Source organism: Phasianus colchicus, chromosome 4, assembly GCF_987193195.1.
Source record: "Phasianus colchicus chromosome 4, bPhaCol1.hap1.1, whole genome shotgun sequence".
In the NCBI taxonomy this organism is placed as follows: Eukaryota; Metazoa; Chordata; class Aves; order Galliformes; family Phasianidae; genus Phasianus; species Phasianus colchicus.
The window spans coordinates 2373871-2400378 of record NC_143439.1 but is presented as its reverse complement, the minus strand read 5'-3'; the positions used below and the strand labels follow the sequence as shown (position 1 = coordinate 2400378).

Genomic DNA, 26508 nt, shown 5'->3' with positions numbered 1-26508 from the left:
TAGGGCCAATTGTCAAGTCCTGCATTTTGATCGCGACAGCTCCAGACAACCCTACAGGCTTGGGGAGGAGTGGCCAGAAAGCTGCTGATGGAAAGGGACCTTGGTGCACTGATGGACAGTCAGTTGAATGTGAGCCAGCAGTGTGCCCAGGTGGTCAAGAAGGCCAATGGCATCCTGGCTTGGATCAGGAATGGAGTGGTGAGCAGGACAAGGGAAGTCATCCTGCCCTGTACTTGGCACTGGTGAGGCCTCACCTCGAGTTCAATTCTGGCACCTCAGTACAGAAAGGGCATGGAGGTGCTGAAGCAGGTCCAAAGAAGGGCAACAAGGCTGGAGAAGGGCTTGGAGAATATGGCCTATGAGGAGAGACTGAAGGAACTGGGGCTGTTCAGTCTGGGGAAGAGGAGGCTGAGGGGAGACCTTATTGCTCTCTTCCAATATCTGAAAGGTGATTGCAGCAATGGTGGGGTTGGTCTCTTCTCACTGGTGACAGGACGAGGGGAAATGGTCTCGAGTTGCACCAGGGTAAATTTAGGTTGGATATCAGGAAAACCTTCTTTACAGAAAGGGCTGTAAAGCGCTGGAATAGGCTGCCCAGGGAGTTGGTTGAGTCACCATCCCTGGATGTGGTTTAAAAACCATTTGGATGTGGTGCTCAGGGACATGATTTAGCAGAGGGTCGTTAGAGTTAGGTAGTATGGTTAGGTTGTGGTTTACTTGATGATCTTGAAGGTCTTCTCCAACTGAGCAATTCTATGATTCTATGATCCTCAGCATTTCCTCACCTTTAGGTGTTAGCTCAGCATGATATGTGAAGAGAATCCCAATGTGAGATGCTACCTTACCTTCAGATATCATGTACCTAATACTGATTTCAAATCCCATTTCATTAATTGTGAGGCTGAACATTTGATATTAGTTACATTAGGCACTAGTGATTCTCAGTCTGTGCAAAGGCTGAACTTTCTCCATCCTGATAAATTACCTTCTGTAATATCATTGGGAGTACGGTTTGCTTATCTCAGTGGTCATGGGAAACTTAAAGCTGTGTTTATTATCTAGATGCAGACCAGAGTGAGTAGGAGTAGTAATTTCAAATACACACTTTTTTTTTTTGTTTTTTTTTTCAGTATAAAAATAATTTGTCATATAACAAGTTTGCCTGATTTCTCTATTATGACTGCACATCCAAATTGTAGGTATGATAAAAAGAGTTTTGGAAAGTTAACTGACTCCTTAACTGAATCTTAAACTTTGTATGGTCATCTAGCCTTCCAGTCATTATCTCTTACAGAGAAAAAGGAGAGTGCACAGTAAGTCTGAGGCAAAAATATAAAACAGAATAAGAGACCAACCAGAGGATAATTTCTTCTCATTTCTCAGTCCTGCAATTCTGGACTCTTCACAGATAGCAGATATAATGTTTCTGAGCACATGTGAATAGAAGGTACATATTTGCTGAGAGGCATGGTGGATTTTGGACTTGACACCTCTGTACATAACATAGCGTCCTCCATCCTGACCTCTTATCATACCAACTTCCAGGCTGCAAGTTTCGTATGTATCTCGAGTTCTCCGTTTCTCAGGTATCTGTTTTTTCATATGTTTTGGGTCCTGAATACCCTGTGACCACTCGAGCCCCTCATGCTTAAGGGTTACAATGGTCACAGGAATGGAAGCCCTCCTGCTTCTGGAAATGACCTTTATGTTAGCTGATGAACGTAAAAATAATGACTTCTTCAATAAGCCTTGCAGAGCAATGCAGTTTCTACGCATACAGGAAGATAAACGTGTATCTCTGTTTATACTTCATATTTTTGCAAGAAATCTCTATTTCTATTTACCGTGATCTCTGCAGATATATTGATATATATTAGCTATTTAGCCAAAATTCCTATCCTGTGTAGTGCTTTATCTGAGGAATATCTTGAGTTTAGCGATCTTGGACTGAGAAGGATTTTGAGTTAGCTATCTGGACTCCTAAATTCTTCTTTTTGTGGCATCTTTTCATTAACTTTTGGCCAAGATTTTTGTAATTTGACCACTTTTGGCATCAACTCTATGTCCTGAGTAAAAGACTGAACAAAATGGTTTTAGGAAATGCTGTACATAACATTTTGTTGTACAAATTGGTTGTACATAACCAATCGTTGTTGGTTGTTGGTTTTTTGTTTTGCTTTGTTTTGTTTTTGGCATAACTAGACACAGCCATGTTCTTTCAAGAAAGCAAATTGGGCTTGCTCATGCTCTGATAATTAACTGCTTATAATCAAGTAGTTACCTTAATATAGGGAAAACATTCTCCTTCAGTTGATAGTTTGGCTCTGAAGTATTATGCCATTTTTTCGTTTGCACCAATTCTTTGTAGTTGTCTAGCAGTTTTATTTAAGGCACAAAATTAACACCATCCTTCTGAAATGCGAAAGAATAATGAGTGGGAGGCATTGCTGGCTACTGCTAACGACAGTCAATGAAGGTAAGCATATGTTCTGTGATAAGAGTGCAGTTGCACTGCTTGGTTGCTCAAGTAAGTTTTGAGGGATTGCCATAGAATATTTAAACAAGACTAGAAACTATAATGGTAGATTGAATGCAGTGTCATGTATCAGCTAGTACATGATGTGCCAGAGAAACTTATAATGTGGTATGATTGGAGAATAATGTACCTTCTGAATTACTTGCTAGATTTATAATAGCAGTAAAACTGAAGAAAGGAGGAAAAAAGTTGAAAGATACTATAGAGAAAATTGAAGTAAAACGCGAGTCTTTAGCTGATACATGTAGCTTGTTCTTTTCTTAAAAAAAAAAAAAAAAAAAAGATAATCAGAAACTGTTTAGAAATTGCATTTTTCTCATGTTCTGTTTTTCTTGCGGTGTTCAGAGCTCTGCTCTATGTTGCTGTAATATCTAGCACCTGTAATAAATCAAATCCTTAAGATTTATTGCTGCTTTCTAACTTCTAACATGTGGAGTGTTTCCATTTCTTGAAAAGTGATTTCAGTGTTATCGTATCACACAGCTGTGTGATCATAGGAGGTATGAAATTAAATAGAATGCATTTGTTGACTTCTCCGACAGAATTTTTAGAGCTTTGCACAGAGCAGATAACATAATGTTGTCTTTTGATATATGAAAAAAACGTTTAGAATTCCAATTTTACATTCATTTCTAGAGACGTATAGTGACTGATCCGTCAAATGGAGCTTCAGAGGAACCGTCTGATGTTTACAACAGTCCACATTCTTTGTCCATCACTCAACCAGAGTTAGGCACATAAGACAGATGTGGTATAAGCTTTTGCTTCATTTCCACGTTAGACAAGGTAATAACAAAAAATGCAAATGATGTCACAGGATATGTGCAATCCATAAATTAGAGTCTATGTGAAGTAAGGCACTTCGCTGTTTTTGAGACTAGTTTCCTCAAGGCTGAGTGTGACAACATATTTGTAGCTGATATTAAATGGAAGTCAATCTCTTTTCTGTGGAGTTAGACTGCTGTGTTCTATAATTTGGATCTGGTATTTCAGAAGAGAAGCTATTGAAATAGGGAAGTTGAAAAGGTTTGTGAAAACAGATGTTTGTTAGCTGTAAAATGGCTCTGGTATGTATGACAGAACCTTCTGCTGCTGCCCATCTCAGCTATATTCTTATATCCATCTTATATCCATTCTTATATCTTCTGTCAGAATTTTCATACATTAAAAAAAATGCAGGTAAGTTAGTTGTTGGCAACACTAATAGATACAAAAATGGTGAAGCTGACCACTGGGAAGTTGTTAGCAAAATCCAACTAAGATGACATTTGGAGCGTGATTACTTGTGTACTTATTACTCTCTTAGTGCAGAAGCACATTTGCCCATAAGGAAGGAGAAATAGAGAATTGAATTGTTTTTCTTCAGAACTTCTCCTTCATCTGTTTAATTCCTGCTTATGTTGCCACAGTGCTATTTGTCTGAGAAGCTGTCTTTAACTCATGAAGAGGGATGCAGTGCAGCAGGTTCTGATGATCTTATCCTTTCATGTAATGAGACGAGAAGCCTGTTGAGAATAAATATTGACAAACAGCAGCCATAGCTATATCTTTAACTAACCCTGCGGTCTAATTAATGAGTTCCCAAATAAAAGAATGATTAAGGCATCAGATTCGTATGCAGAAAACATAGAATTAGCACTGATGCTAAGCTGAAATGTTGCCCTCTGTTCTCAGCCTGAAGAAAATGCTAAGATATTCAGGGACGTGTGTGTATTCCTATGTATGACAACTCTATATTTAACTTGTTCAGTCTTCACAGTTTTCTTAGACAGGAATATGTGCACCAAAACAATTAACTCCTTAGTTTCAAATAATTCTAGTTGTCAGAGCTAACAGTGCTTTTTTAAAAAAATATGATTTAAATCTATCTATCTGTATATGTTGTAGGCATTGAAGACATTGATGTCATTGTTAACTGTTACTCCAAAACAGACTGGAAAACTTTCCTGTACAGATCTCATCTGTTTAGCACATGCAAATGAGCGGCAAGCTTAACACAGGTGGGGACATCAATGAGACTAAAACAAGGAGCAACACTTATCATAGGAAAGTTATTCAGTGTACCTGCTAGACTGGTTCTTAGATTACGCATATGGATCTAGTATAATGTCTGCACCATGTGGAAAAAGGGGAGGTTGCAGATTTCATTAACTAAAGGTAGGAAAACATTGCATTTTAAAATACACAAAGGGCAAAAGCTGTGATTTTTTTTTTTAATATTGAATGAGTAGGTTAGTGATGGTTTACACTAGATAGTCTCAATTTGGCTGGATTTGATTAAATGTAAGCTAGTGGTGCCTGTGGAGGAAACTGTTCAAAATCTCTCTCCTGAGCTTAACTTGGAAAAGACAATGGAAAAAGAACAACCAAAGAGTTGTATAGCTATCAATGCAACTAGATTCTGGAAAAATATCAGCATATGTTCAAACAAGTGATTTTTAGGCACCTAGAAAATGATAGTAAAAACTATCATGAATGTCATAGTAACAAGGCATATGAAGTTAATTTAATTTTCTTCCATGGCAGAGTGAATAAGAGAAAAGCAGTAGGAAACAAATCATTTGTCTTCTACAAACCTTGATAATCCCTCATTGTCTAACCATATGCAGTAGGTGAGGCTATTAGACAATGATGAGAAAAGTTTACTCTAGAGCAGAAATTCAGTTTTTCAAAATCAAAGGCTATCTCAAGTAGGATTCTTCACTGATTTTTTCCAAGTCTATTTTCTTTCAAATTACATGCAGTGTTTCCATCAGCGATTTGGATGAAGCACTGGAAGAATCACTTGAGAAGAAAGTGTAGATCAGAGAGACGAGACTGCCTGGACTGCAGAACTCCAGGAGATGATCTTGGGGGTCTTTTCCAACCTTGATTGTTCTAAGATTTCAGCTCTATTTAGGGCTGCAAACTAGATATGACTCAACAGTGCCACGCTGTTTAAGGCAGGCACACCTGAAACAAGCTCTTGAGATAGGAGTATCTTTCTTGTTCAGCACTGACTTCTGCAGATCAGGAAGGTCATAAGTCAAATGTCAGAGTTGAAAGTGTTGAAGCCAGTCAGTGATCTGAAAACATCCTACAACTATAGAATGAGATGAAACACTAACTTTAAATTTAAATGAGAAAGCTAAGGAGGCCTACGCCTTCAGTTACGTTGAAGGGTGCAATGAACAGAATTAAATTCCCTTTCACATGCTGCAGATGGGACAAGTAGTTATAGACTTAAATGACAGCAAGCAGGCTTAGGTATGTCACTAGGAAAAGTAGTTTAGCTCCAATATTGTCTGGGTACTGATGAGATAACATCAGTGTTTCCATCCTTAGAGGCTGGCTTAAAAGCAGATTCAAGAAATATTAGGAATGGCAGTTCTCCCTCTGAGCCAGTTGATAAGCAAGCTGATACTGGGATGTCCATTTCTGCTCTTAAAATTTCTGTTCCTGTGATGACTTTTCTGTGGTAAGATGGGTGAAAATATTATCTAACAATGCAGGCAACCTGTGTACTAGTTCCACTAACTTGTTTCCTAGATTGCAGATAAAAGGGAAAGAAAGCAGAAGTAAATTGCAAAAGCTGGACATAAAAGCAGGAGAAATGTTGCAAAAGCCAAATGCCAAAGGGAAGGCAATGCTGGAAGAGCATCAGCTCACCACCTTGTTGATGGCGAAGTCTACCTGAAGGTTTAAACTCTGGGAGCTAGTTGTGTATCGTTATGAATATTTAACCAGCCTTTTTTTCCTAAATACGCACATATTGTATCTCAAATAGCTTGGTTAAGGTGATATGTATTGCCCAGTTCTCACTAATACTTTATTTGCATGCTCTATTTCTGTAGGAAGAACTAGGTTCATTATGCAAAACTGAAGAAATCTCTCTAGGTTACTAAATACTTATCCACAGATTTCTGTACCCTTACCCTTTGGCCAGCATAGGTGGCAGTGAAATAATGACTTGTTTTTTCTAGTAATAGACTGTCAGTTGGTCAAACATGTTGCAAAGTGCTGTCCTGGAGAGAGACAGTTAAGTAGGTGGTGATTTACTAACACTGTCACTGTGGTTATGATTTCTTTAATTCAGGGGAAGCAAAAATATTTCTAAGACATGAAAGAAGACCTGATTCATACAGCCCAAAACAATGGGAAGATTTCTACTGGCTCTAGTGATATAGGTGTGCAGTCAGACCATCCAGTGGCATGATAAATATTTGCTTAGTGAGTGACCAATAGAGGAGATTGTTAATAAAGAAAATAAGTAGAACATTATGGATATAATTTCTAGATCTTACGAACACTGAATTTCACAAACTTAACACAATATGGAAAGGATAGAGAAAGGTATATTCGATCAGATTTCTGTGAACAAACATTGAAGAATTTTGGATGTATATATTTGTTCAGTACAGTATTGATTTTTCTTACTTATCCCATAAACAATCTTTTCATGTGAATTTGGATTGAAAAAACAATAGCTATAAAGACCAAAACAAAGTGCCATGTAAAAAAGCAAGGCGATCATCTAGCATGAGTTTGTCATACATGAGTGAATAAAACCAAATTGGTAGCAGCCTCTCTTCTAGCAATCTGAAGCGTACCTGATCTTGTGTAACCTCAAAGTAACCACTAGCTAAATGGACGTGCACAGCAAAAGATGTGCAGCTACCTGACCCTTTGGAGATGTCATTGACTCTGTTTTTTCTTACTGTGTTATATGGACACTAACAGTCAAAGGTTTGTCTAATCCTGCTCTTTGAATGTAGGTTTGGATATCCAGGTTTATTTGTAATTCTGTCCCATGCATTTGTACTGAATTCACTGTAAAAATAAACAAAATCAAAGCCTTATTTTATCATGAGCAAGGCTTGATAGAAATAAGACATTTCTCTCTGAAATCTGGTGAAAATCTGAGCTTCCAGCATTGGACCAAAAAGGTAGATAGCACTGAAAATCTGTTTCTGAGGAATTTTCTTTCTTGATAAAAGCACCAGTGGTTAATGATAGCAGAACTCATCTTGCAGAAGTCCCAGTGGCTGGTCAGATATTCTTCCTTTTTAAGAATAAAAAATGCCGTATGTTGCATTACAATGCAGGCTGGTCATTGTGGCATAACTGTTGCAACTAAAGGAGTAGTTCCAACTACAGTTGGCCAGGTTCCTAGCTGAGATACCTAAGTGTTGTTTCATGCTTAACTACGTTTGAAGATTACAGTTTTAAAACCTAAGTACATTCCTAAAAAGTTTCAGTGTCAGATTCCAAGTTCTTGCTCATGAGTTCACAACTTCAGTATTCAGTGGTGATTCAAATACTTTTTACTATACCAAAGCAGAGTAATGGGCTTATACTATATGGGTTTTGCACTTGGGTTGAGGTGATCCCAGGTATGTATACCAGCTGGGAGAAGAAATTCTTGAGAGCAGCCTACTAAGAAGGACTTAGGGATCCTTGATGAAAAACTGAACATGAGCCAGCAATATGTACTTCCAGCCAGGAAGGTCAATGGTATTTTGGGCTCCATCAGAAGAGGGGTGGCCAGCAGGCTGAGAGAGGTGGTTGTCTTCCTCTCTTCTGCCTTCATGAGGCTCCAGTACGTAGAGAACTGTGTCCAGGTCTGGGATCCACAACACAGGAAGAATGTGGACCTTTTGGAGAGGGTCCAGAGAAGTGCTATGAGGATGATCCAGGGGCTGGAACATCTCCACTAAGAAGATAGGCTGAAGGAACTGGACTTGTTCAGCATGGAAAAGACAAGGCTGCCAGGAGACCTCATTGCAGCCTTCCAATATTTAAAGGAAGTTCATAAGCAGGAGGGAAATCAACTTTTTATCAGGGTAGATAGTGATAGGACAAGGGGAAATTATTTTAAACTAAAGTAAAGGAGGTTTAGATTAGATGTCAAGGGGAAGTTCGTTATTGAGAGAGTGCTGAAGTGCTGGAACAAGTTGTCCAGAGAGGTTGTGGATGCTCTGTCCCTGGAGGTGCTTAAGGCCAAGTTGAATGGAGCCCTAGGCAGTCTGATCTAGTACTGGGACAGGGCTGGCAACCCTGTCAGTGGCAGTGGGGTTGGAACTTTTAATCCTTGAGGTCCTTTCTTAACCCAATCCATTCTTTCGTACTAGGGAATGTCACTGAATTTCAGAATCAAAATGCATGAGCAGTTGAAATATTGGCAGTATGGCAGATCTGCAGTTGCAAAAGGTTATGATGATCTGACCATGCTATCTCTCAGAGAGCTAATACCAATGTGCAAATAGCTGTTCTGGCTTTAGGTGTCTTCCAGGGTCAAGTCAGAATTGACAAGTGTATGGGCTGTGCTTTAATAATTAACAGAAGAATTTTTTTTTTCTTCCCAGTATATGTGTAGCTTTAAAAACAAAACAAAACAACAACAACAATAAAAACCCCACAAACTTCTTCCTATTCTTCCTGATATTGAAGAGGAGCATCTGGGGTTCCCTGCTGTTATACATTCCCATAGGAGTTGTTAGCAATTTATTACGTAGGAACAACAGAAATTCTTGAGAACCTTAAATAGGCAAAACCTGGGATTAAAGATGCAAGAAAGACAACTGTGTTTCTCTCTATTGGAAGGATGTAACAGTCAATGTTGCAAATATGGACAAAGGAGGTGGAAAATAGGCATGAATGTAAAAATGAGGTACAGTGGTAAGATACCTGAAATTTTTATAAGAAGCTGAACACTTTTGACTGTTTGATCAAAATAAAGTTACCTTAAAGAAAACATATACAAACATTTTCAGGGGGGAGGGGTGGGGGAAAAAGTGAGCTAAAGGCCAAGATGCTCATGGGCCTTATTCTGATGATGATGCGTTCTAGAAGTACTTCTAGAACTCATTAGATTTTAATTAAGAAGTCAAATGTTTTTTGCTGGCCTTTTGGTATTAAAAATAATTATTTGAACTCTGGATTTTTTCCTCTGTGTAGTTTTCTTTATCCATAGTTTTAATAGAGAGTGATATTGCTCAATGGTGAGCACTTGGTGAACAGTTCATTGAGTTTTAACTTAATGTACGTTGCCATTTTGCAATCTTTCAGCTCAGTACCCAGAACTAGAGCGAGAGCCAGTTACTGTAAGCACAGGCTGCTTGCCATCGTGACTTTATAAGGGGCTGGGCAGTCAAAGAGAGAAAAGAATTTATATAGAGAGCCTAAGGCTTACTGACTGAAGCTTTATCATAGTAATTGCCTATCTGTACAACCTCATATTTTTCAGCATGAGGAGTCTGTACATAAACTGCGGTCTGGTGCACTAAATAAACAAACCAGAAAAAGAACACTAATCACCTTTCTCTAATCACTTTTCTGTTCAGTCATCTTGGATTCCATTTGTAACAATGAAAGATACAGTACTTACAGACACCATGCTTTAAATAATTTAGAACAGTGCATCTGCATGTGCTAGATCAAATTTTTTTTTTTGGCACCACATTAATAGTACTTGAACTGTGAGGTCAAATAGTGAACAATCATGATATTTCGGAAGTGTATGATCTTTACTTGACTTCTATAGTTCTCTTCTTAAGAGGTGAAAAAGCAGGAATCTGTTTATGTTGAAATGATTGAGGATGACAAAGAATGGTTCTTGATCCTCAGTCATATGCTATTTGTTTTTAATACCTCCCCCAAAATATTTTGTACTGAGACTAAAGTCAGACACTGTAGTACTGTTGTGGCTGTTTTTGGTTTAATATACTACATATCCCCAGCTAAACTGCACTGTGCCCTACATCTGTCTGTATAGATGCACACACTGCACAGAAACAGTCAAATGCTTCTACTGGAGCTCCATCAGTGCAATCTGCTTTATACTTTCAGGCAAACACAGCTGTGATGTCCTCAGGAATAACTTTATTACTCAAGCATCAAGATAATTATTGTAAACGCTTTGAGAAAATGCTTACTAAGGTTTAGTGAGTAGATATAATAGATAGTGTAGTGTAACATACACAATGAACAGCAGATAGTTGGTAACTGCTGATGATCATCCATGTAGTAATGGGGTAGACCATGAAAAGCCACTGTGCAAATTAGCAGTGTTGGATGCCTGTCTCTGTCTAATTTGACATATATATTAATTGCAATATGACAAACTACGATTTCCAATCTATTTGTTGTCCTGGCTCTGCAAAGAGGACCTGGGCTGTGGGCTAGACCAGGATCCTTGGTTACTCTTGCAAAAAAAAAAAAAAAGAATACTGAATTGCCAGGAGTCCTTCCCATGTGTCTCAATAGACTGTAGTCAGAACTACAGGAGAAGTTGCTAATTCTGTATATAGGACAGAGGCTTAAAGAACTTGCTGGTTAAAAACACATATAATTCTGGTAGGATGAAGTGATCAAGCAGTTAAACATCATGGCTCGGCTGACAGTACTGCTTGTTAGTGCTTGGAAGGCACATCTTGATGAATGACTGTGCAGTGGAGTCACACTCCACAGGTGTATCTAAAGACTTATACCTAATAGTCACTTATTCACAGCTGCATGGAAGACAGAGTGACTTTATGAGAGTTCTACTCACAAATGCACACCAGATTATAGAAAAATGATAAAGTTGATATGTTTTTAGGTGTGGAAGTTGCGATGGGTGACATCAAGATTCTCCAGCCGGAAAGGGAAGACAGGTTTGTCACTACATGCCACTGTGTTTTATGATCAACAGAAGAGCACCTGCAATCCCATCAGCATGTCTTCAAAGGTATCAGTTTTTCTGATAAAATATTTCCTTTTCCTATGCATTTCTTCTTGCTCTTTTCATACCAGACTTTTTTGCACAGTGAATGAACTTGGCAGATAACTTTAGAAATGTTAAATAAGACTGTTCACTCAGACAGCTTTGCTGCTTTTAGAGCTGTATATCTCATCTCCATTAGGAAATCACTATCTTCAGATACCTTTGTTGTTTGTAGTATGTTAACTGGTATGAAATAGCTATTCCACTGAAAATTGTACTTGGAAATACATTTGTAGTACAGTTAATGAGTCAGCTAGAATAAATACATCAGCTGTAATGGAAATGCTAAATCATGGCCTAAAACAGCAATTGAGCACCTGGTGGGAAGGCAGGGCCAACCCAGGGGAGCTCAGGGGAGTTTACAGGCTGGCTTGGCCTAGTTCCATGACTAGCAGGGCAGAGGGACCCGCAAATCCGCACCCCAGAAAAAGATAGCGAGATGGGCTCAAAAACAAAATAGTGGCAGTGATGTGAGGAGAAACAGACTGATTTACTAAATAAGATATCAGAATGCAAGATAACACACTATAATACAATCTAATTAGAATTGAGGCTAATAAATATAATGAAAGAGTGTGTCTGAAAGCTGAAAGCCTTACACTAACGCTGTGATGAGTTTAGCAACGGAGGCAAGTGTGACAATCAGAAACAAAAAGGCCATCAGGTGACCTGTGAAGGCCTTTTATCTTTTCTCCCTGAGTGGAAATGATAACAGAACAGCAAACAGTCCTCTGGGGAATGTAGTAGTTCTCTTCTGGGACATGTACCTGGACCTGGAGCATTAACTCTTTAATTCCCAGTGTACTACATGATGTTATGATGAATATTGATGATCAAACATCATAAAACTATGACACCTTGAAAGTCATGTGTGGTTTAATCTATGTTGCCTAGAAACTTAGATAATGTGTGCCTAATGTCTTGACTAGATACGTACAGGTAGGAATGGAAAGGATTCTTCTGTTTTCCCTAAATGTCTTTTTCCACCGAAGGAAACATGGAGATGTAACAGCTGTTATGAAAACTAGTGCATGTACACCTCTACACATGTTTTGATTAATATGAACTTCTACTAAGTGTTAACAGCTGTCTCTGATATCTTGTATTCCCAAGGGCGTTCACTGGTTAGAACATAAATTAGGTGCTGTAGATCATAATGACTTTAGCCATTTACAAGAAAAGTCAAAGAAATAAATCTGAAAAACATTAAAATCAAAGAAAAGGAGATCCCTAAAAACTGATTCTGCAAAGTAAAAATGAAATAGAAGTTTTCAGCTGTTTATAGAAATTCAACTGTATAAAGGAGCTCACTGAAGTGTTTACAGATCTTGGATATGTACTGTAGCAGAACATAAGGTATAAATAATTTTCAAGAAAAAGAGAAGATAAAGGTCATGCTACACAGCAAACACATTACATTGCACTTCAGTTGCAGTAAGAGACACAGTTTTCACAGTTTGCTTTCACACATTTCCATTCTTAAAATGTGGAAGATCAGTGTCTTGTCAATGAACCATAGTAGAAGAAGGAAGTCACTCCTCCACTCTTCCTTTGAAATATATGTGATGTGATGGCACCACAATGCCTATGCATGTGCAAGGAACACAGGAAGGAGAGTGATAACTCCACATGCTACTTAGAAAAACATTCCTATTGCTTGCATCAGGGAGGAAAGAGCGAGACTTAGGGATGAATCTTATACATCACAGCCACATTGAGACTGCTAGATACAGAGTGTGGGGATCATAGAATCATAGAATTGCTCAGGTTGAAGACGACCTTCAAGATCATCAAGTCCAACCACAACCTAACCATACTATCCTAACTCTAACAACCCTCCACTAAATCCTGTCCCTGAGCACCACATCCAAATGGTTTTTAAACACATCGAGGGATGGTGACTCAACCAACTCCCTGGGCAGCCTATTCCAATGCTTAACAATCCTGGTTTTCCTGATATCCAACCTAAACCTCCCCTGGCACAACTTGAGGCCATTCCCCCTCGTCCTGTCACCTGTCACCAGTGAGCAGAGACCAACCCCACCGTTGCTGCAATCACCTTTCAGATATTGGAAGAGAGCAATAAGGTCTCCCTTCAGCCTCCTTTTCCCCAGACTAAACAGCCCCAGTTCCTTCAGTCTCTCCTCACAGGCCATATTCTCCAAGCCCTTCACAAATCTTGTTGCTGTTCTCTGGACCTGCTTCAGCACCTCCATGTCCTTTCTGTATTGAGGTGCCCAAAACTGAACACAGTACTTGAGATTATGGACATAGGCATGTGCATTTGTTCTCTGAACACTTAGGTACTCTGCTGGATTCATCTCTAGCACAAAGGTAATATTTTTTCACATTTGATGATATATTGCTTTCTGACTGAGAAGCAAAGTTTTGTTTCTGATCAATAAGTACTGAAGATATGAGAAACTCAAAGCTGGGGGTCAGCCAGGCTGCAATTACCTTTAAATGAGTTTTAGTTGAAGCTGCAAATTTACACAAGGAGCCATCTTTTAGTGATGTGAAAACAATCAGATCTCTCTGCGGTTTGGCAGAGTACCTAGTGAAAAGAGGCTGTTCCAGTTTGTTACCTCCAACTAATATTTTTTTTGTATTGAAATTCTCATATTCTGAAGAGCATGGCTTAAAAAAAAAAAACCTGCTCATTCTGTTCTTTTTGTTTCTAGGAGAAATCTAGCTTAGAAAATCACAGATTTTTGGATGGAGATGGAGATACTCTAGGACACTAAAAAGTGAGATGAAAATTAAATGCTTCTGATTTCTGAAATAGAATGTGAAAATGAAAAGTTGCATCCCTCTATAGCACTTCAAGTGTATCTGTGACTTTTACCGAGTAGTACTTACTGAATCTATAAAATCTGTTGGATTTTCAGGGTATGGAAGCATTTCTGGTCCCTCAGCATGTCGGGTAACCTAATGCTATAAATCAGACCTCATGTCAATGAACTTCTTGTTGAAGGTTCCTGATACTGACCTTCTAAATCACTTTGAATGAGGAAGCTGGTAGTTTTAGTAACTGTAACTTCTATAAATCTTTTGATTGCTGACATTTAGAAGTTCTATCTGTAGTAATTCAAGGGCCGTTGGGTTGGTTGGTTGTTGGTTTTTTTTTCAGACTTCCTAAATCAATACAAAAATCTAACAGTATAAACTTATTTTCAGCAATCTGATTTTTGCTCACAGCCTTCCAAGTTAAAGTTGTAAAAAGTCTGTGGAACTGAAAATATCTTCACATGCAATTGAAGACTGTTTCAATTCCATGTGCTCTGTTTCCTGCTGGTCCCTGATCATCTGATCATTCTGTTCTGAACTGTTTTCTGACCAGGAAGTGAATGTCAATTAACCTTTCAGTTCATGTGGCGGAATATTGACTAATGTTGTGTACAGCCTTATAGGAAACTTCAGAAGTAGCTTCCCAACTTCTGACTGTCTTTCCTAACCGTTTAAAATGAGTTGCTGTAAGGTATGCTGCTAGCATTTATAATGTGCAACTTAAAACAACAGTTTCATTATGCTAAAACTGTACCTCCAAGGAATATTCTGAATTTCATGCAGTCATCCTTCTTTTTTTCTGAACCGTGTAGGTTTAATTCAAGTCCAGGTTCACCAAATTCTTCCTCTTTCAAACTGCTCTTACAGCTACTCAAGAGCTAAAAAGGAATGAATAATATTCTTGTAATCATCTATATTACATGAAAATACTTTAATGCATACTACGTAAAAGACATTTTAAATTCCTCAGGTACTTTCTTCGTATAAATTTGAGTACTTTCAAGAATATACTTTATCTTTTTTGTCAGCCCGAAGTACATGAAGTACCCTTTTTCAAGGAAACAGAATTCTGGAATTGGGGCTTATTAGCAAATTCACCATTATCTTGTAAAAATTACCTTTTTATGTTACTTACTGGAATCACTCATAAATACAGGAAAGGACAACGATGTGTAAGGCAAATTCAGCAAGGCCAAAACTAGGGTTTGGGAGAAGTCGTGCAACCAATGCATTTGATTGGAATTCAGCCTGTTATGGTGCCTGGGCATTCATGTGTTAGATAATGATGGAAATGGACTCCCATAGGCCTCAGCTGTAGTAGCACAAACCATCTTGGATGGACAGGGACTTCCAGATGTTTCCCAAGCAAGTGAACAAGTCTTCCTGTTTCACCAGTCTTCTGTAAAAGCAGCCAATACACCAATCTATATGCATTAACAAAAAGTGTCCCAAGCTAGCCATTAATTGACCTTACTCAGTGCTGACCATTATTTCTTAATAGCAGGGAAAAATATACTTGGAGTCTTCAGAAATCCTTTTTTTATTCCTCCCAGTTTTCAAGGAGCCCTGGATTTGGTATTACAAATGACTCAAACTTCTTATTGTTACTGGGCTGAAGCCCAAAGAAGTCTGCTTTCTTATCAGATACGTCACACTTTGTTCTTAGTAACAGAAAAATAAGAGGACAGATTTGATTCCTCATCTTTCTTTTCTGTACTTTCAGGTTATCCATAAGGAGTACATTTGAGAGAATGTTGAATGCGGACAGGTTATCTACTTGTCCTCACAAGTGGATACAAATAAGATACTGCACAGCACAAGCAATATACCTCTTCAAAGAAGAGAAGGATTCAAGCTGACTCTTATCAACAGCTTACTGCAAAACTGGTAGGAGGTTTCTCTTCCTTCCTGGCTTGTTGTACAGTTTTGTATTTATAGAAGAAATTCTGGGTTGTGTTTCTGTGCTCTATATTTTGTTAAGCTGGATAATGAATTAATTTTTTTCTGGACTTAATATTTGAATCAGACTTAAAACCTGGAATGTTACTAATAAGTACTCAACTACTGGTGTTTTTTTGCACATTTTCCAGATAACTCTATTTCCAGTTTCTCTTATTACAGTACTTAATTAGATTGTCATCAACTGCATGAAATAACCATGAAGTAACTGGTCAGTTACAGTTTTTGACCATGGAAAAGGATAGCAGTAGTAAGTTATATTGTTTTTACCAGAGCATTTTCTTCCTCTATTGCATGCTGTTGCATATCTTCTGTCTGCTCTGGATCAGTATGAGTAACCACATATAGACTGATGAGTGGGTACTAAAACTGTTTCAGCAGTCTCCCAAAAGAAACTGTAGAAAGACATCATTGCTCTAACTAGTCTAGAGGTCTAGTATTAAGTGTGGAGGTTTATGGTCCTGCCTGTGGTGGGGAGATTGGAAATTCATGGCCCTTGAGGTCCCTTCACACCCGGGCCATTCTGTGATTCTGTGATTGTCCTGCAGAGGAGACCATTACGAGAAGTTAAGATTGGAGGCTGTAGTGATCATGCCCTGAGGGAGTTTGTGATCTGGAGGAATGCAGGCCTGGCAAAAAGCAGAGTCAAAACCCTGAACTTCAGGAGAGCAAACTTCTGGCTGCTCAAGGAACTGATGAATGGGGTCTCCTGGGGAAGTGTCCTTAAGGGCATGGGTACAGAACAGAGCTGGCAGCTCTTTAAGGACACCCTTCTGAGAGCAAAGAGCTCTCCATCTCTCAGCAGAAGAAACTGAGCAGTAGAGATGGGTAACTGGCATGTCTGAGCAAGGACCTGCAGCTTAAACTGAGGGAAAAGAGAGAGATGTACAGAAAGTGGAAGCAGGACTGTGTAGCCTGGGAAGAATATAGGGATGTTGTCTGCATGTGTAAAAAAAAAAACAGGAAAGCCAAGGCACAGATGGAGCTGAACGTGGCAAGGGATGTGAAAAATAACAAGAAGGGGTTTACAGGTACATAGGCAGAAGGAGACTGGCCAGGGAAAGTGTTGCCCCTCTGATGAATGAGGACAGAGAACTGGCTTCCTCAGACATGGAAAAAGCTGAGGTACTCAATGAGTGATTTGCCTCAGTCTTCATGAGTGGTCAGGCTCCCCATGTCTGCCAAGACCCTGAACCTCTAGCTGTGGGTGAGTGCAGGGGATTCCATCCCACTGTAACAGTGGAATAAGTTTGAGACTCCACACACAACTGAATGTTTGTAAGTCCATGGGGCTGCATGGCATGCATCCCAGGGTTCTGAGAGAAATGGCTGATGTGGTTGCTGAGCCGCTCTCCATCATATTTGAAAAATCATGGCTGTCGGGTGAAAACCCCAGTGACTGAAAAAAGAGAAACATTACTCCCACTTTTAAGAAAGGGAGAAATGAAGATCGAGGGAGCTACAGGCCAGTGAGCCTCATCTCCGTGCCTGGGAAGATCATGGAGCAGATCCTCCTAGAAGCTATGTTAAGGCACATGTGAGATAAAGAGGTGATTCGAGACAGCCAGCATGGCTTCACCAAGGGCAGATCTTGCCTGATAAATCTAGTGGCCTTCTGTGATGGAGTGATGGCTTCGGTGGATGGGGAAAGGGCAATGGATGTCATCTACCTGGACTTCTGCAAAGCCTTTGACATAGTCCCTCAGCACATCCTTCTCTCTAAATAGTAGAGGTGTAGATTTGAAGGATGGACTGTTCGATGCATTAGGAATTGGTTGGCTGGATGCAGCCAAAGGGCTGTGATCAATGGCTCTGTGTCAGGGTGGAGGCCGGTCACAAGCGGTGTCCCTCAGGGGTCGGCCTTGGGACCGGTGCTCTTCAGCATCTTCATCACTGACACAGATGATGGCATCGAGTGCACCCTCAGCAAGTTTGCAGATGACACCAAGCTGAGCGGTGCAGTCGATACATTGGAGGGAAGGGAAGTCATCCAGAGGGACCTGGACAGGCTGGAGAAGTGGGCCCATGTGAACCTAATGAGGTTCAATAAGGCCAAGTACAAGGTGCTGCACTTGGGTTGGGGCAATCCAGGTGTTTATACAAAGTGTGCAAAGAACCCCTTGAGAGCAGCCCTGCAGAGAAGGACTCGGGGGTCCTGGTGGACGAGAAGCTGGACATGAGCCAGCAGTGTGCGCTTGCAGCCCGGAAGGCCAACTGTGTGCTGGGCTGCATGAAAAAAGGGGTGGCCAGCAGGGAGAGGGAGGTGATTGTCCCCCTCTGCTCGGCTCTTGTGAGGCCCCATCTGCAGCGCTGCGTCCAGGCCTGGGGCCCCCAGCAGAAGAAAGACACAGAGCTCTTGGAGTGGGTCCAGAGGACGGCCAATAGGGTGATCAGAGGGCTGGAGCACTTCTCTTATGAGGAAAGGTTGAGGGAACTGGGCTTGTTTAGCTTGGAGAAGGCTCTGGAGAGACCTCATTGTGGCCTTCCAATGCTTGAAATGAGCTTATAAACAGGAGGGGGAACGACTGTTTACAATGGTGGATAGTGATAGGACAAGGGGGAATGGTTTTAAACTGAGACTGAGGTTTAGGTTAGATATTAGGAGGAAGTTTTTCAGCCAGAGGGTGGTGAGGCACTGGAACAGGTTGCCCAAGCAGGCTGTGGATGCCCCATCCCTGGAGGCATTCAAGGCCAGGCTGGATGTGGCTCTGGGCAGCCTGGTCTGCTGGTTGGCGACCCTGCACATAGCAGGGGTGGGGCTGAAACTAGATGATCTTTGTAGTCCTTTTCAACCCAGCCCATTCTATGATTCTATATACACTACAGCAAAGAAGCTAGTTTCCCTTGGCAAGATGGAAAAGAAGGTATTTTTTGACCACATATATAAGACTCACAAAAGATTTTCTTTTCATGGTGTACTAGCGATCAATAGAGCTGTAGCAGTAACTTCAGTTAATCCCTTATCCCTGTCACAGCCTGCTTCAAAAACAGCTCTTCTGTGGTTTGCTTTTTTAACTATTACCAAATATACCGATATCCAACAAATTAAACTTTTTGCAATAGCAGGTTCTATGCTTATGGGCATATTGGAAGGTAGTGCATAGTATAATTTAGATAGCAATATCGAATGCAGGATTTATGCCACTTACTGACACAGTTCTTATTTGACTTAAATATTGAAGAAATGCCTTGCAAATTAGATTTTACTGGTTTGTGCCCATCTCGGGCAATCATTGTTATTGGCAGCTGAGTTATCTAGAATGCCCAAAAAGGCATAGCACATACATTATGGGGGGGGAGCTTAGAAGAATTCCACAAAGCCTTTTGCTCACTATTGCAGTCCTCTTGACACATGCTATGATAATTGCTATGATAATACTAATAACTTACTCTGGCACCTGATGATAAGAAGCAGTTTATTTATATACTGTATCAATAATTACTGCTAAAATAACCTTTTCAAAATTATGTGCACCTCAGCTGAAGTCTATTCTTTCTACTACCTCTTTCTGAATGTTGATAAACAATAGAGATTATCTGAAAGCAAATACCAGCAATGCAGTGTGCTGCTTTATCTGCCTCTTTATGTTCTTTTTTCTCAAGATTCCCATGTGTGATCTGCATTTGTAATAAATGTGTAGCACTTTTCCTTAATGCCCCGCTAGACCTAGAATACAAGATTGGCTTACAGGAAAAGTTATCAGTACTTTGTGCCAGAGATACAGAGCCCTACATAGAAAATTCTTTTTTTTTTTTTTTTTCTTATTCTAGAAATAGCTATAAAGTCAAACTGTCTGTAAGAGCCATTTCAGATGCTACAATTCACACCGATGCTCAGATATTCCTCTGCTGTATGCTGTTAATGCCTTCCTTGGACTTGCAACAATCCTGTGTCTAAAGTCAGTGGGATTGCCGAGGTTTGATCCAGGTGTGAGAGCTGCAGGATTTGGATGCTGGTCATTGATTGAAGCAAACCCATGCTTACTACTGAATCAAATAACAGGTCTGTCTGAGCAGTCATTGAATTATATTGATGAAGTTTCCTCCCTTCCATGTTGTTTCACCTCTGTTTCTTTCCACCAAATATACTTCCTGTATTTTGCAATGTGTTTGAGGCACACATTATCTTTTCAATAATTATATTTTTCTCTAATGTAGTATCAGAAGAGGTACAGCCACTTGTCTGCAAAGCAGAATGCATCTTGCGTTGGTGGTATCAATTTAGCCCTCTGAGCCATAGGATCTCAAAATGCTGCAATTATCCAATCCTCAATATTTCTCTAGGAGAATTTATATTAAAAGGAATATACAATTTTAATACAAAAGAAGGACAACAGCACCTGTTTGTTTTTTTTTTTTCCTTAGTTGTCTTTCAAGGAAAAACATCTGGATAGCTGGTTAAAGCTGCTAACAATTTGAACTGCTGGCGGAGGTCATTCAAAATCTCTTAATAGAAATCATGTACCCTTAATTTGGATGTCAGGAGCTTAGGTTTCAGATACGTGGCATTTAATGAGCTGTATTCAGGAAGATCCACAAGTGAATTGGACTTGCCAGTAGTAACCTACCAGGAGCTATTTTACACCTGCTGCTAATTATTCATACATGTGGAACAGGCTTCAGAACAAGCCTGAGCAGGCAGATAAAAGACTTGATTTATTGACCTGTTTTCCCAGTCTTATTGAAGTGAATTTTAAAAGTCTTGCAATTATTAATCCCTGTAAATTAACTAGTATGGAAGCTGTTTATATTTGGACATTAAGATAGAGATGAAAGCATGAGAGTGGCTCTTTAACCTTTGAGGAGACCCTTATATTTAGTTGCATTAACTTAATGATCAATCTCTTGTTCAATTTCCTGTTTTGGTGGAATCCAGGAAGGTGACTGGCAATTTAGCAGCACTGATATGTGTGGGTGATTTAGAGCATAGGACTGCAGTGCTAATACGTCTTTCTGTAAAGTACAAGTACTGTAAATAAACTCATTCAAAAACATATTCAGTCTTAGATTGTTGAGGAATTGTCAGATGTGTTATGGGTGCTATAATTCAGGAACAATTGATTTCTCAGTGTGAAGATAATCAGAAGGAGACAAAAAAATCCTCAGGAGAATAGCTTCAGAAGATGTTAGCATCACATAAATTATAAAGCTGGTAGACTTCAGAGTTATTTCTGTTCAGCAAAGGCATATTTTTTTTAGCTGTGTGAAGGCAGTACGAGTTCATGCTGTGCATTTCCCTCGGTAGTTGGAATCCTGCTAATTTTGGATAAGTCTTTAATGGTATATGTGTGTGCAATGCAGCTATAAGGTATCGGTATCAAATCTATTAATTTTCAAGCAATGCAAATGAAATAGTTTGAGTGGAGAAAAAAAATATGTGGATAAATGAAGCTTGTTTAGATCAGTAATTGGCTGATGCTGATGGACACTGATCCACAATGGCTTGAACAGAAGTCCCTGTCAGCTATGTGTGGATTGCTCTCCCAGCTTCTGTTATCAAATTCATGGAGCAAACAAACAAAAAATAGAAAATAAAAAGGAAAAAAGACTTCCCCCCCCCCCCCCCCCATTTTCTGCTGCAGTTACAGTGTCAGTCACGGCACATTTTGTTGAGGTACCCATAGGCTATGAAGAAGGAGAGTTTTATGGGAGTTACACTTTCACTCTGCTTGTCCTACGTGCATGTTTGTCTTCTCTGATAAACCTGGGAGAGAAAGGAACACAGATGGCTACCTAGCTCTACATATTTCCATACCTCCATCTTGTTCAAATCATGGCTGCAGTTATCCAAGCTGGCATGCTGCCAGTGCTCCTTCTTTCATCCCCAGGGCCCATGCTGTCCTCTCACAGACAAGCCTGGTCCACTGCCCTTGGCTTATGTTCTTACTGCTGCTGCTGACAGGCCCATTGATGTTACTGCCATGGTGCTGCTTTCTGGGATGAAAGATTTCCTCTCCATCTGCAGCCTGCGTAGCCAGCGAGCATGCTGATGATGCATGTTACTGCTTATCTCCATCTTCACATTTCTGTTGTGAAATTCTGTTCTTTCAGTGACATTTGTGCTTCCTTCTAAAGGGTCTTTCTGGCTTAGAGATACCCAGATGCGTTTGGTGCCTTGGGTAGCCTTTGCCAAAACAAGACAAAAGCATGAGGAGAGCAGTCAGCCTCATGCCTAAAAAGGCAGCTCACAAGGCCTCATTTCCCTCAGCAGGATGACCTTTCTTCATGCATAAACATTTACTGCCTTGCTTTGCTTATGCTCTCCACTTACTCTGCCCTTTTTCACATTTTTTTCACTGTTTTCACTAATTGTGATTCAGGAGGCCTTCATTTGCTCACATTCCTTACTTCTGATGGACCAAAGGCTTTTCTTTTTCAAACTCTCCAGTCTCCCCTAAAACCATGCTCTGCGCAGTCCTGTATCCAGGTAGTAGATCCAGGGTGTCTTGCTCATAACCACATAGTCTTGAAAATGCTGAAAATGCTTTTGGTGGTACTATTTTGCACCGGGAGGAATTTTATGAGGCTTATTTCTCATCACAGACAGGATGTTGCTCTAACCTTTCACTCCATTTATTGCATATTTTACTGCACTGTGATTTTTTTCCAGAGGCAATTAGATGTTAGACTCCACAGACTTTCTGCAGAAGTGAGTTAGCAGCTTCTGCCTCACCAGTAAGACACTGATGGAAGTTTTACAAAGATGTAGTAGACTTACTGTGCCACCCAAGCACCTTCTTTGTGAGTGATACGATTTTAAATGCTCTGCATCCTCATTTTAGATTAGAATCCTTCCTTTTTCTGAGGGCAAAACCTGTATTCCTAGGGCCTAATTCCACCCGGATGGAGTTTCCAAACCATGTGGAAGTGCTGAATGCCCATTTCCGTCTGAAGCTGAGTTCCTGCCAAAGCTGTTCTGAAAAAGCCTACACTGCTCACACTGAAGAAATGAGTCCAGATGGCCTCCCTTTTTCCTGGAGGCAAGAATGGTCCAAAAAAGAGTTTCTAAAAAAGCTGGTTAAGTTCTCCTAATTACCATAGTAGTACTATGGGAAAGATGGTAACAAGATAGTTCTGAGAGAGCTGCTCTTTGTAACGTTTTTGAGGTAGTCAAATGTGTTCCAATTGCTTGGAGTGCTTCGTAGTCTGGCTTTAGAAGCATGACTTATTTCCAGTAAGCACTGTAAGACATGGTATTCAAAATAATGTATTTTCTGATGAGCAGTTTCCTTGTGATTTGTTGCGTATGGGAATTACATCTCCCCTCTATTTGTGGCACATTGCTGTTTTTTGAGTGAGGAAACTGAAAGCGCAGCCATTTTTACCACGATTTTCTCTGTGAAAAATACTATGTCATTAAAACAGACTTTAGAAATTGATAAATATACAGCAATGCATAAATAACATGCCAAATCGAAGCTTTGGGCACCTTCAAAGAGTGCAGATGTAGCTAGGACCACCATGACCCTCCTCTGGATACACTATTTGGATTTACACAGCCACTCTGATTCTCCTGCCTCCAAGATACTTCAGGGTGATTTGGCAAGTGTGCAGAGCAACGAATGCAGTATGGTTGAAATCCCATTTGACTTGCATTCCTCATTTAAGTAAGGAAATAGCATGACATGTTATTTCACCCAGCAACAAAAAGATTTCCCTGCCTTGAAGGAGGTTTGCTCCAGTCAGTGTCACTTGCTCACAGAAGTAGGATAAACAGCTACATCAGCCTGTTTTGATCCTTGATTGGTTCCAGCACAGATCTCCTCTCTTTCTGGGCAGAAGGTAGCAGCACACTGATGTATACGCCACATTTTTCTCTTAATTGAAGTGTGCTGTTACTCCCATGCATATCAGAGCACCAATATACTCAAAGCCTGTAGTGATAGGATTTGGGACCTGCTTTTTGCTTTTGGGACAGCACATGCATTTTCTGCAGTGCTAAGCAGTATAACAGTAAGGCAAGAAAATCCCAGTTTAAATATGTCCTTTGAAAGCAACAGAACTCTGAGATGTACTTTGTACACGTGAAGCTGATTCTGCAAAGCTTTTGAGAAAAGTTATGAAAAAAACTAGCTCAAATGGTCTGGTGAATAGTGCCTGGGCTTCCAGCATGCTTTTCTGAGAAAATTAAACATTTGCATTAGAAGAAGATTTAATTATCATTCTGAAGTACCTGCTGTTGGGAGATGGGGGAAGAAAGGTCTTTGCCGAGTTAAGGCTAAGCTCTGTGTTTGTTCTTGCTTCCACACTGGAAGGAAAAGCCTACAGAAATTATTTTCATTGATTTATTGAACAGATTAGAAATATGTTCTTATGCTATTCATATCACCTACTGAACAGTATCTAGGGTAGAAAATCAGTCACCTGGCTGTTATGGTCGTATCTGTTGGTTTTTCTGAGATCGCTTTTGGGTTCCTTCTGTCCAGGAAGCTGCAATCACAGCTAAACACAACTCCTCTCCATCTGCCACCAGCTGCTGCTGTACTGAAGACAAACTACAGTGGGAAGACTAACGGCAATTGATATTAGGGACTAAAGGTGTTTGACTGAATCTTTTGAGCTGCTTTATTTTAATCCTGGAGTACGTGTCTATTTTGAAAGCAAATGTCTCTGTTGAAATATTTTTTTCCACTTGCAACTCTTTTTTCAAACATAAAGAGAGCAAACTGTGGAAGCTCTAGATTTGATCTTCTGAGTTATAGTACTTAAAAATCTGCAGGGACTTTTTTTCCTTCCATTCTGTGTGCTTAGAGACCAAATTAAATTGACCTCATTTTCATTCCTTTGCTGAGTTTTCTTTTCAGAGACCATTAGCAACTGAATGCTATGCTTTCATTTCTGTAAAATTATGTTTTCTAGCACTAATAAGGTCTGTAATGCTTAAGACCTTTCTCTTCATCTGTAATTCTTCCTCTGTGCCACAGCATGTGTGCACACAAACATTACTCTGAATTCTGAGAGACTTCAGACTGAATCATTACTTCAGATTCCTTTAGTAAAGCAGCCATGGTCGTAAGACAGTTTTGACATTGACCTGGCTTTAATCCAATCACTAATGTATTCTTATTTCAATTTTCAAGATGTAAGAACGTATCTTACAAATCATCTTTTCAGAATATTTGTAAAGTAAAATCATAAAATGGAGAAATAGTGTTGGAGGAATTTATATATTCTCTGCAGAAAAAGTTAAGCCTTCATTGCGTTCCTACAACTTGCACTTTGAAGTTTTAGACTTAAAAGTAATTAACCTCATCAATTTACAAAACCCATTTGGGATATTAGAATTATTCTCTATCATGTTGTTTTTTTTAATCCTTCTTCCAAGAATAGCATCTGTTTGATAACTGCTGAGAGACAGTGGAAGGAGTGAATAGAGCATACTTCATACAATTTGTGCAGAGTTCTCTTTAGCGTTCAGTTTTGCCTTAAACTAGTAAGTGATGTTCTTAAACCTGTTTTTCATGCATACTGTATACAATACATTATTTCTTTGGTGGGCGGCCTGCAGAAGGGAAAATCTACTTCTAGTACCCAATATTTGACTTACTGTGTCAATTTAAAAATCCGGTGTTGTCAGCTCCCCTTCCTACCAGCAGCTGGCTTCCACATGCCCTACCTGCCCCAATTCAGAGGGACCAGAGCCAACAGACCACTCCTTTCTCAGCCATAGCAGGGCTTGGCTTTCATTTCTCTCTGGGCTAATGCCTTTTTCAACACACATCTTTCACAGCTTGTCAGCGTTGTAAAATTCAAAGGATGTCTTAGCATTTTTGAAACAATCGGCAGACCATCTATAAAATATTGCAGTGGCACTTTCCTTTAATTAGCTTCTGTGTTATTATTGTTATTTTTACTAAACTTTGAGTTTTCATTCTATTTTGCTGTTCTCGTGTTAATGCTTGAATACAGATATATATTGTATATGTTGGGTTTGGGGGCTTTTATTCACCCACGTTTTCAAAATGCTATTATAGGTCATAGAATGTTTCTGCATTTGGAAGGCAGCAGGAATCCAAAACCTGTGCTTTCCCTGAATCTTTCATATCTCACTCTGGTAACATTTTTGGAAAATTGCTTTGTGTCTGCACTTCAGGATCCAGCTGTTCCTGTCCTCTTTATTACGGTCACTAAATAAGAAGCTATTTAGTACTGCCAAGAGCACTTAAAAAAGGGATGTATTTTGCTCTTTCAGCACCGCTGTGCTTCTCAGCAAATTTTAATGAGAGTTAATCTATTTATCTAGATCACATCCATTACTACAAGGAAAATTAGCAATGAGGTTTTAATTTGACTGCATTTCCACATTACTAAGTTGAAGTGAAATTAATAGATACAACAAGAGACTACAGGAAAATGGTACACTGACATCATGGCATTAGAGTTACCCTGAACCCGTACTTAATGCTTTCTGAACTTGACATCCATCACCTTGTCCACTTGCATGCCTTCTGAGTAACAGAGAAAGAGAAGGTATAATTCCCTC

General features: G+C 39.7%; 1 long non-coding RNA gene across 3 annotated transcripts in view; it reads left to right on the top strand.

The window, feature by feature from the left end:
• LOC149918005 (uncharacterized) overlaps positions 1-26508 on the top strand; it is a 53834-nt gene that overhangs the window by 10396 nt on the left and 16930 nt on the right. Inside the window, exons 2-5 of one of the 3 annotated variants that reach the window (XR_016465707.1) lie at positions 3173-3322; positions 11115-11243; positions 15790-15953; positions 19797-20028. This is a non-coding gene — a long non-coding RNA (uncharacterized LOC149918005). Of the gene's footprint in view, positions 1-3172; positions 3323-11114; positions 11244-15789; positions 15954-19796; positions 20336-26508 lie in introns of those variants that run through there. The other 2 variants (XR_016465708.1, XR_016465709.1) reach the window with 2 other exon arrangements.